Source organism: Castor canadensis, chromosome 2 (genome assembly GCF_047511655.1).
Source record: "Castor canadensis chromosome 2, mCasCan1.hap1v2, whole genome shotgun sequence".
Lineage (NCBI taxonomy): Eukaryota > Metazoa > Chordata > Mammalia > Rodentia > Castoridae > Castor > Castor canadensis.
This window is the reverse complement of record NC_133387.1, coordinates 111,567,949-111,578,026: the sequence shown is the minus strand read 5'-3', so window position 1 is coordinate 111,578,026 and position 10,078 is coordinate 111,567,949.

Below are 10,078 nucleotides of genomic sequence, written 5' to 3'. Positions count from 1 at the left end.
GGTCTGGCAGAGATGAACCAATGTGGGCTGCAATACACCCAGAACTTAACTTCAATGTAGTGTCTAGGGGGAGCAAGTGGTTGGAATGCACAGATAATCAATTATATTTTTACATAAGTAGGTATTTGCTTGGGTGTGAGGTGCTGTAGTTTGGATCTTGAATGTTCCTGAAAGCTCCCTGTGTTAAAGGCTTGCTCCCCAAGTTGGTGCTACAGGGAAGTGGAGCCTAGTAAGAGGTACTTATGTGTCCAGGGGTCATGCCCTTGAAAGGGATTGTGGGAGCCCAGTGCCCTGTTTCCTAGTTTATGGTTTTATTCTACTGTGTGATCCTACCATGATGTGCTGCCTTGCCATGGGCACAAAACAATGGGTCCAAGTGATTGTGAACTGAAACCTGTGAAACTGTGAGCCAAAATAAACCTTTTATCCTTTAAATAAAAAAAAAAAAGACAGTACAGAAAACAAGGGTCAGTTTTGAGAAGGAGAAAAGGAAACCCTTGCACACTATTGTTGAAATGTAAATATGTACATCCACTATGGAAAACATATGACCTGTCAATCCTGTCAATATATATATAATATATATATAATTCCATATATGTATATGAAATAATATGAAATTATGTTGTGGAGACATTTGCACTCTAGTGTTCACTACAGCACTATTTATATTAGTCAAGAAATGAAAACAAACCAATTGTCCATAAATACAGAAAGAAAATATGGCACATATACACAATAGAATTGTGCCCAGAAGAATCATCTTTTGAAGAACTAATAAAAATGTTTTAGAGAAGATGATTGTTTTTAATAAAGTTGCAGTATGTATCAAAGTTCATTTTCAAGAGGTACAGTGTAGTTTATGAGATCATTCATTATTGAACAAGCTACAAAAAAGAATAGATGTCCTATTGAGTTCGATCTTTGCATATTTTCTTGACAATGATGTACAGATTGTCAAAAAGCTTGTTTTAATAGTTATGAAGATTTAAAACACAAACTGAGAAACAAACATACCTCGAACATAATGCTACATTTTCATTTCCACATCCCAACAGAATGTGGAGGAGTATGAGTTAAAGGTGTAGAGACAGAAGCAGATAATGTGTCATCTGAAGACTTTAGAATATCCATTGCCTACCAGAAGGGCTTTCATGTGAGAAATATTAAGATTTCCAACTTAAAGATAAAATGTGATTCAGGATTGGACACTGAAGATGTGTCATGTCTTTAGGTCAGAAAAAAAGGAAAGAAAATAATTTAAAGTTGTTCCTTAGTAGTGTTTGTCCTGTTCATCCTGTTCTGAACCCTTCTGTTCCATAAATATTTTTAGATCAGCTTGGTGCATATGCATCTACCTCAAAAATCACTTGGCATGTTGACTGAGAAGACTTTTAATTAACATCTTAGAATATGGAATTTCTTTACCTTGAATGTGACAGCTTTCATTGATATTTTATTGAATTTATTAACAGGAATGAAAGTACATTTTTTAAAAGGCATTTTCTATTATTTTTCTGTTGTATAGGAATGCAATTATTTATTGCATATTAATTTTGTATGCAGATAGATAATTGAAATAAAATTGTTCTCTGTGGCAAAGCAGTTCCCATGTAAGATATGATGTTTCCTGTCTCCATTCTAATTTCATGCCAATTATTTATTTCAATTGATTTGGTCCATTAATGGTTAATGGAGGTGGTGGTGTTACACCTGGCATTTTATTTTTCATCAAAAAAGAAAGCCTTAACCAAACTCTACCGCTAAATGTTGAGTGCTATTTTACTCTATATTCTATACAGAATTGGTAATTACACTATCATACTTGATTCTTTTTAGAGAAATACAAGGGTATTTATCTCAGGGCCTTGACTTTGCTTGTATGAAGACCTTTTTGTTTTAGTTTGGTTTCAGATATAGTTTTGCACTTTTACCCTCGCTGGCCTCAGACCCCAATATACTCCTACCTCTGTCTCTCAAGTAGCTGTAATTATGGATATGATCCATCATGTTCAGCTTGTTTTTTGAGACAGGTCTCACTAGCTTTTCACTGTGGCTGCCCTCAGATTATAAATCTCCTGTTGCCACCTCCTGAGTAGCTAAGATTATAAATGTGTGCCACTATGCCCAATCCCTCAAATTTATTTACTGTTTTTTTACCTGATAGTCTTTTGTTTTATTGTCGTTAGTCCTTGGAGGATTCCTTTTGCTATGTATGTGACAAATAATTATTTGATCAAAAATAGATTTTGAAATTTATCAATTTTTTTCTAATTGAGATTAACATATCACTTTAATTTCTGACCTGTTAATAATAAATAATCTAATCTTGAAATAATGCTCCTAGAAAAACAAGAGCATAACAAACCCAGAATTACTTAATGGAAAGAATTACTAAAGATTAGTAAAGAAATTGATAAAATGAAGAAGAAAAATGTACAGAGGCAATGAAACAAGAAGTCGATTCTTTGAAAAACTGAATAACTGAATGATGTATAAACCCCTAAAGAAGAACTAATATGAACACTCTTTGAACCTGTCCATGAAATAGAAAGGGAAGGAACACTGCTTAACTCATTTCACAAAGCCAGAATTACATTCATCTCAAAACAAGACAAGGGCACAACAAAAAAGTTATGATAACTGCAAGCAACTCTCCTTAATGAACATAGATGCAAAAGTTCTCAATAAAATAATGACAAACTGAATCCAACAACATTTGGAAAGATCATACAGCATGACCAAGTTGACTACATCCCAGGGATGCAGGGATGGTTCAACAGACACAAATCATTAAACTTAATACAGCATATTATCAGAAGGAAAGATAAAAAACATTTGATCATCTCAATAGGTGGAGAAAAGGCCTTTGATAAAACTCAACACCATTTCATGATAAAAGCTCTGATAAAAGTAGGAATAAAAGGAATGTACCTAAACATTTTAAAGGCTATGCATCATACTGAATAGGGAAAAACTGAAACCATTTCCTCTAAAGTCAGGAAAGAGACAAGGGTGCCCAATCTCCCCACTCCTACTCAACATAATCTTGGAATTCCTAGCCAGAGCAGAAAGGCAGGAAAAAGAAATAGAAGTAATATAAATAGGTAAAGAAGAAGTCAAACTATCCCTACTCACAGATAACCTGATCTTATACATAAAAGATCTGAAAAACTCCTATAAATAATCCCTAGACAGTATAAACAGCTTCATCAACGTAGCAGGATGCCAAATCAACTTACAAAAGCCAGTAACCTTTCTATATGCCAACAGTGAACAGATTGAGAAAGAATATAGGAAAATAATTCCATTTACAATAGTCTCAAAAAATCAAATAACTAGGAATAAACTTGACATACGATGTGAATGACCTCTACAAAGAAAACTACAAATCATTGAAGAAAGAAATTGAAGATTCCAGAAGATGGAAAGATCTCCCACGTTCACGGATTGACAGAACCAAAATAGTAAAAAAAAAAATGGCTATCCTACCAAAAGCAATCTACATGTTCAATGCAATTCCCATCACAATCTCAATGACATTTATCACAGAGATTGAAAAATCAACCCTAAAGTTCATGTGGAAACATAAAAGACCGTGAATAGCCAAGACAGTACTGAGCAAAAAGAACAATGCTGGAAATATCACGATACCCAACTTTAAACTATACTACAGAGCAATATTAATAAAAACAGCATATTACTGTCACAAAAACACATGTGAAGGCCAGTGCAACAGAATAGAGGACCCAGATAGGAATCCATGCAGCTATGCCCACCTAATTTTTGACAAAGATGCCAAAACATACAATGGAGAAAAGACGTCTTTTCAGATGTATAGATAGCAAAGTTTATTGTGGCACTATTCACAATAGCTAAGCTATGGAAACAAACAAGATGCCCCATTACTGACAAATGGATTAAGAAATGTGGTATTTGTACATGATGAAATTTTACTAAATCACAAAGAAGCATGAAATTTTTCATTTGCAAGTAAATGGATGGACTCAGAGAACATCATCTTAAGTGAAATTAGTTAGGCTCAGGAGGCCAAAAACCCACATGTTCCCCCTCATTTTTAGATTGTAGACCTAAAACAAATGCAGCAATATTATGGGACATGGGTCACACTATGGGGAGGGCACACATGGGAGAGATAGGGTAAGGGAAAGAAACCAAAGCCTAGAATGAGGTTGATGTTCTCACTGTATAGGAATGAATATAGAAACCTTGAACAGGCCAGGGCCACCATTGTGAAGTGGTCTAAGGAGGAGTGAAGAGGACTGGAAGAGATGAACCAATTGGGGCTTTTACATATATATACTTGCTAACAACACAAGGAAACCCCTTGTATTTTAAATTAGCAAAAAATCATGCTTCTCTTTTTACCTTTAAAAGGAACAGGTTCTGTTGGGGTGGGGGAGACCTGTGGGAGGGAAAGTTGGCAGGGAGAGGGGTAGGAAGATGAATATGGTGCAAATAATGTATACATGTGTATGTAAATGCAAAAATGATACCTGTTGAACTTGTTCCAGGAATTGGGAAGGAGAATGAAGGAGAGCAGTGGACAGGGTGACCTCAAGTATGATATATTGTAAGAATCTCTGTAAATCCTACAATATACCCCCACCAAGCACAACAATGAAAAAAAGAAAAAAAGTTCACAGGTTAGCCTCTTATTACTGGGGAAAAGGAGTGAGAAGCATGGAATAGCTCAACAAATAGCAATGAAATTCACAGGCTTATTAATACATACTTGAAAAACTTATATTTGAATAAAGAAAGACAACTCTAAGAAATAAGGAAATTTCTAGATGCAATTGACCTATAAAACGGAACAAAGACTAGAACTATAACAAGTAATGAGATTCAGAAAATAATAAAGCACCTGCAATGGAAGAAATGAACAGCACCAGTTAGATACATCCCCACATTCTACAAGACTACAAAATTGAAAGAAGTCTAACGCCCATGCTCCTTTATTTTTGTTGTCTTAAAAACAAAAGCAATGCTACCAAACTCATTCTATGAGGCCAGTTTCATCTTAATATCAAAACCTGATGAGGACACAACAAAAAATTTAGACCAATTAACTTGATGAACATAAACACAAACATTCTCAAATATGTTCTTACAAATATAATTCAGCAACACATTAAAAATATCATATACCATCAAGTTGATTTCATTTCAAGCATGCAACAGTATTTCAATGCACATAAATCAATAAATGTGATACAACACATAAATAGAATCAAGGACAAAAAACCAACAAGCATCTCAGTCAATGCAGAAAAAGCTTTTGACAAAATTCAACACCCTTTCATGAGTAAAGCACTGAAAAAACTAGAAAGAGAAAGAATGTACCTCAACATAATGATAAAGGCAAAACTATAGGCAAATATGAAAAAACTATAGGCAACATCATCCTAAATAGAAAAATTTGAATTAATTCTTTTAGAATCAGGAATGACAGAAAGGTGTGCACTTACCCCAATTTATTCTCTATACTAGTGTAATTCTTTACCAGAAAATGAGGTAAGAGAAAAAAATAAAAATGATTTAATAGGAAGCAGGAAATCAAGTTATTCTTATTTGCAGATGATATGATCCTACACTTAGAAGACCCAAAAGATGCCACCAGGAAACTCTTGGGCCTGATAAACACTTTCAGCAATGTGACAGGATGCAAAATCAACAGTTTTCTACATACCAACAATGAACAGGTTGAGAAATAAATCAGGGTAACAACTCCATTCACAATAGCCTGTAAGAAAAATTAAATACCCAGGAATAAATTTAACCAAGGAGGTGAAATACTTCTACAACAAATGCTATAAAACCTTGAAGAAAGTTATGGAAGAAGAAACTAGAAGAGGGAAGATTTTCTGTTTGTGGTTAAGCAAACTCATACTGTAAAAATGGGTAAACTACTGAAAGTAACCTATGGACTCAATGTAGTTCCCATTAGAATCACAAATATTAGTCTTCATAGATATAAACAAATCAATCCTACAATTCATATTGAAACATAAAGCACACCAAGTAGCAAAAAGCAATCTTTAGCAGAAATAACAATGCAGAAGTTATCAGAAAGGAAGACATCAAATGATACTACAGAGCTACTGTAACAAAAACAGCATGGTTCTGTCATAAAAGAAGACATGAAGACAAGCAGAATACATATAAGATCCAGAAATAAACCCATGCAGCTAAAGCTATTTGTTTTTTGACAAAATAACCAAAAATCTACACTGGAGGCAAGACAGCCTCTTCAACAAATTATGTTGTTCAAACTGGATAACCACACATAGATGACTGAAACTAGACCCCTATTTCATACCCAGTACAAAAATCAACTCTAAATTTACAAAGAACTTAACATGAGACCTGAAACTTTGAAACTACCAGAGGAAAGAACAATGAAAACTTTAAAGATAAATGCACAAGCAGTTATTTTTTAATGGGACTCCAATGTCCCAGCAAATAAGAGCAGGAATTGGCAAGTGGAATTTCATCAAATTAAAAGCTTCTATACATCAAGTGAAACAAATTTCAGTGTTGCAAGACAATTCACAGAACAGGAGAAAAATTTTGGCATCTATTTATCGGATAAAGGCTTAATATCTAGAATAAACATAAAAGTCAAAAACTTGAACAGAAAAACAACAAATAATCCAAATAACAAAGGGTCAAAAAAAATTGGACAGTTCTCAGAAAAAGGAATGAAAATGGCTAATAAATGCATGAAGAAATCAGTATCTTTAGTCATAAAGGAAATGTAAGTTTTCAAGAAAATAATCAACCACAAATGAGACCATAAGAGGAAAAGAAACCCTTACACATTGTTGGTGTGAATTCAACCTAGTGCAATCACTATGGAAATAATGGAAGTTCATCAAAAAAACACTAAAAATAAGTCTATTTTGCAATCCTGTTTTACCACTCTTGGGCATATATTTGAAGGAGTATACACCAACATAGCAATGAGATTGCAACATACCCTTATTTATCACAGCACTGTTCACAATAGACAAGTTTTGGAGGCAGCCTAATTGTCCAAAAACTGATGAATGGATGAAGAAAATGTTTATTTCAATAAAGAATAATTAAATTATGCCATTTGAAGGTAAATGGATAGAAGTGAAGATCATGTTGAGTGAGATAAGCCAATCTCAAAAGGCCAAATATCACAAGTTTTTGCTCACATGTGAAATCACTTAAAATGATAATAATTATTAATAATTAATATTATGGGACATGAGTGGAAAGAAAGCACTATCTGTGGGACATTTCAGTGGAGGGTGTGGAATGGGGAAAGAGAAGTTTTGGGGGGTGCAAGAAGGCTCAAAATATATTTTATTTATATATATATATATGCATATATATATATTGTATATCCTTATATAAACATAGGAGGATGGCATAATGAAATCCACTAAATACTGAGGAGAAAGAGGTTAAGGGAGTATATTGGAGGGGGCAAACTTGTTAAAATTTCATGTATCCATAATAATATCAAATGAAATTCCCTTGTAAAATTATTATACATTATAAAAAAGCATCTAGATCATTGCTGTTATGATTGTTAATTTTTAAATATCTGCAGAGGATATGGACAAAAAGAAATTCTCAAAAACTGTTGGTTGAAATGTAAATTAGTATTGACATTATGTACTATAGTGTGGAACTCTATCAAAACTAAAAAGAAATCTCCAATGACTCGGCCATTTCCAGGTATATAGCCCAAAAAATGAAGTCAGCAAACCAAAGGTTTACTTGCATATCTGTGTTTATTACAGCACTAATCACAAAAGCTAAGATAGGGATTCAGCCTAGGTGCTGATCAACAGATGAATGGATAAAGAAAATATGGCATAGACAAAAAGGAGTATTATTTGCACGTAAAGAATAACGAGACCCTGTTATTTATAGAAAAATACATGGAACTGAAGGACATGTTAGATGACATAAGTCAGACACAGAAAGTAGCACATGTTCTTTCTTGTATGAGAAATCTAAAAATGTTAACCAGAAATTGCAGTGTGGAGGGTGGAACAGGGTTAGCTTTCATTAGTGTGCACTCCATTCATGTATGGAAATTTAATTTTTTAATATGGACAATTAATTCTCATTAAGAAAATGAAATCTTATCATTTGACTTAACATGAATGAAATTAGAAATCATTGTTTAGCTGAAATAGACCAGATACAGAAAGACAAGTACTGCCTAATTTCACTTATATTTGGAATCTAAAATCTGGATCTCATAGATGTTTAGAGTAGCATGATGGGTAGTTCCTAGAGGCCAGGGAGAGAAAAGGTGGAAGAGCTGGAGAGAAGTTAATCAATGGGTATTATTTTATAGTTTGAGAGTAGCAAGAAGTTCAGTTATGATAGTGTTCAGTAAAATAGGTACAGATAATCACAGTGTATGCTATATATATCACAAAGCTTGATTAAAGATTTTTAAAGATTTTTCCATTAAGAAATTAGAGTATTTGAGGTGATACATATGGTTCCCTGATTTAAATATATATTTTATTCATTCATGAAATCAAACATACACATACTATGTAATAATTACTATAGACCAATAGATATAGATATAAATACATAGATTATAAATATAAATTATAAATAAAAATTACAGATATAAATTTTATATATGTAACTTTTCTCTATTCATGTATTGGTTAAGATAAATATCGTGAAAAGTGAAACAATTTTAAAAATGAAAATATCTTCTATTGAGAAAAAATGCTCATTATTTAATAATTTTTGAAGGTTATGTAACATACACATTTTACTTTAAAGTGTACTTCGGGATTAAGTAAATACTCAAGGTTAGAAGTCTTAGATCATCCTATTTTGATTAAGACAGGACTGCCATGATTAACTAGGTCATAGTTGTACTGAAATATTGAATTGTCATCCCTTGAGCCATTCAGGGACTGAAGTACTGAATCCGTTAGATTGTTTCTTCTGTCAGAAAGCCATGTCCTTTTCTAATAGGACAGTATACAATACAGGGTTGTCATTCTCTCCATGCAATTCAATTGGAAGCTATCTGAAAAACATTGATTCAATTTTTCTGATATTATCTGTTGTATCTATATTGAGATAAATGTTACTGTAATTATATCAAGTGCATAAAAATGTTATGTACTACTATACAAGAATTTAATCAGAGAAACAAAATGTAAGCTCTATGTATATGTATAGATATATTTATATCTATGGATACATATATATAAATTTGTACCCATCTATATCTATGTATCTCTCTATATATGTATCTATCTCTCTTTATTTGTGTGTATTGACTTATTACAAGCAATCAGATTAAAGACTATAGGTAAGATAGCAAACCTGAAACCCATATTTAGGATATGAAATCAGGAAGAGCAGGAAAAATCATTGAGCATGAACTAAAACAGCAAAGCTTAGGGACATTTCATTGTCTTCTGAGAAACTTTCGGTCTGTTTTTGAAGTCTCTGAAACAATGTAATCAGAACTACTTAGATTGTCTAGGAAAATCTATCTTACATTAAATGAACTGATTGCTCACACACCATGTGCTATTATCCTTGTGAATATCTGATACAAGATTCTGGCTTTACTTTCAGAAAAACACTATTTAAAAATAAAAGGCAATCCTACCATGGTGGAAATGGAACAAGACATCTTTACAGAGTACATCTGAAATGACTTGGCAATTAGGCATAGTACAAGAAAACAGAACAAAAAAGAGAAATTAGAGTATACTTGAAATAAATAGAACATACTGTCACAGGGTACAGCTTCAGTAGTAGAGGGTTTAACCAGAAAAAAGATGGAGAAATGAAAGTAAAAAAGAAATACACTTTAAATGAAATGGAAACTTTAAGATATAAATTAGATTATAATCTAAAATAAGTTAGAAATCAAAGGATATATTTAACATAACTCTATATCTAATCTGTTTTTAAAGATAAGATTGCAAAAGGGAAGTGGGGAGTAGACTGGTTATGTGGAAAAATGACATGACTGGGAATTAAAGTCATCTACTAAAAAAATAAAACAAGTAAAGAATCA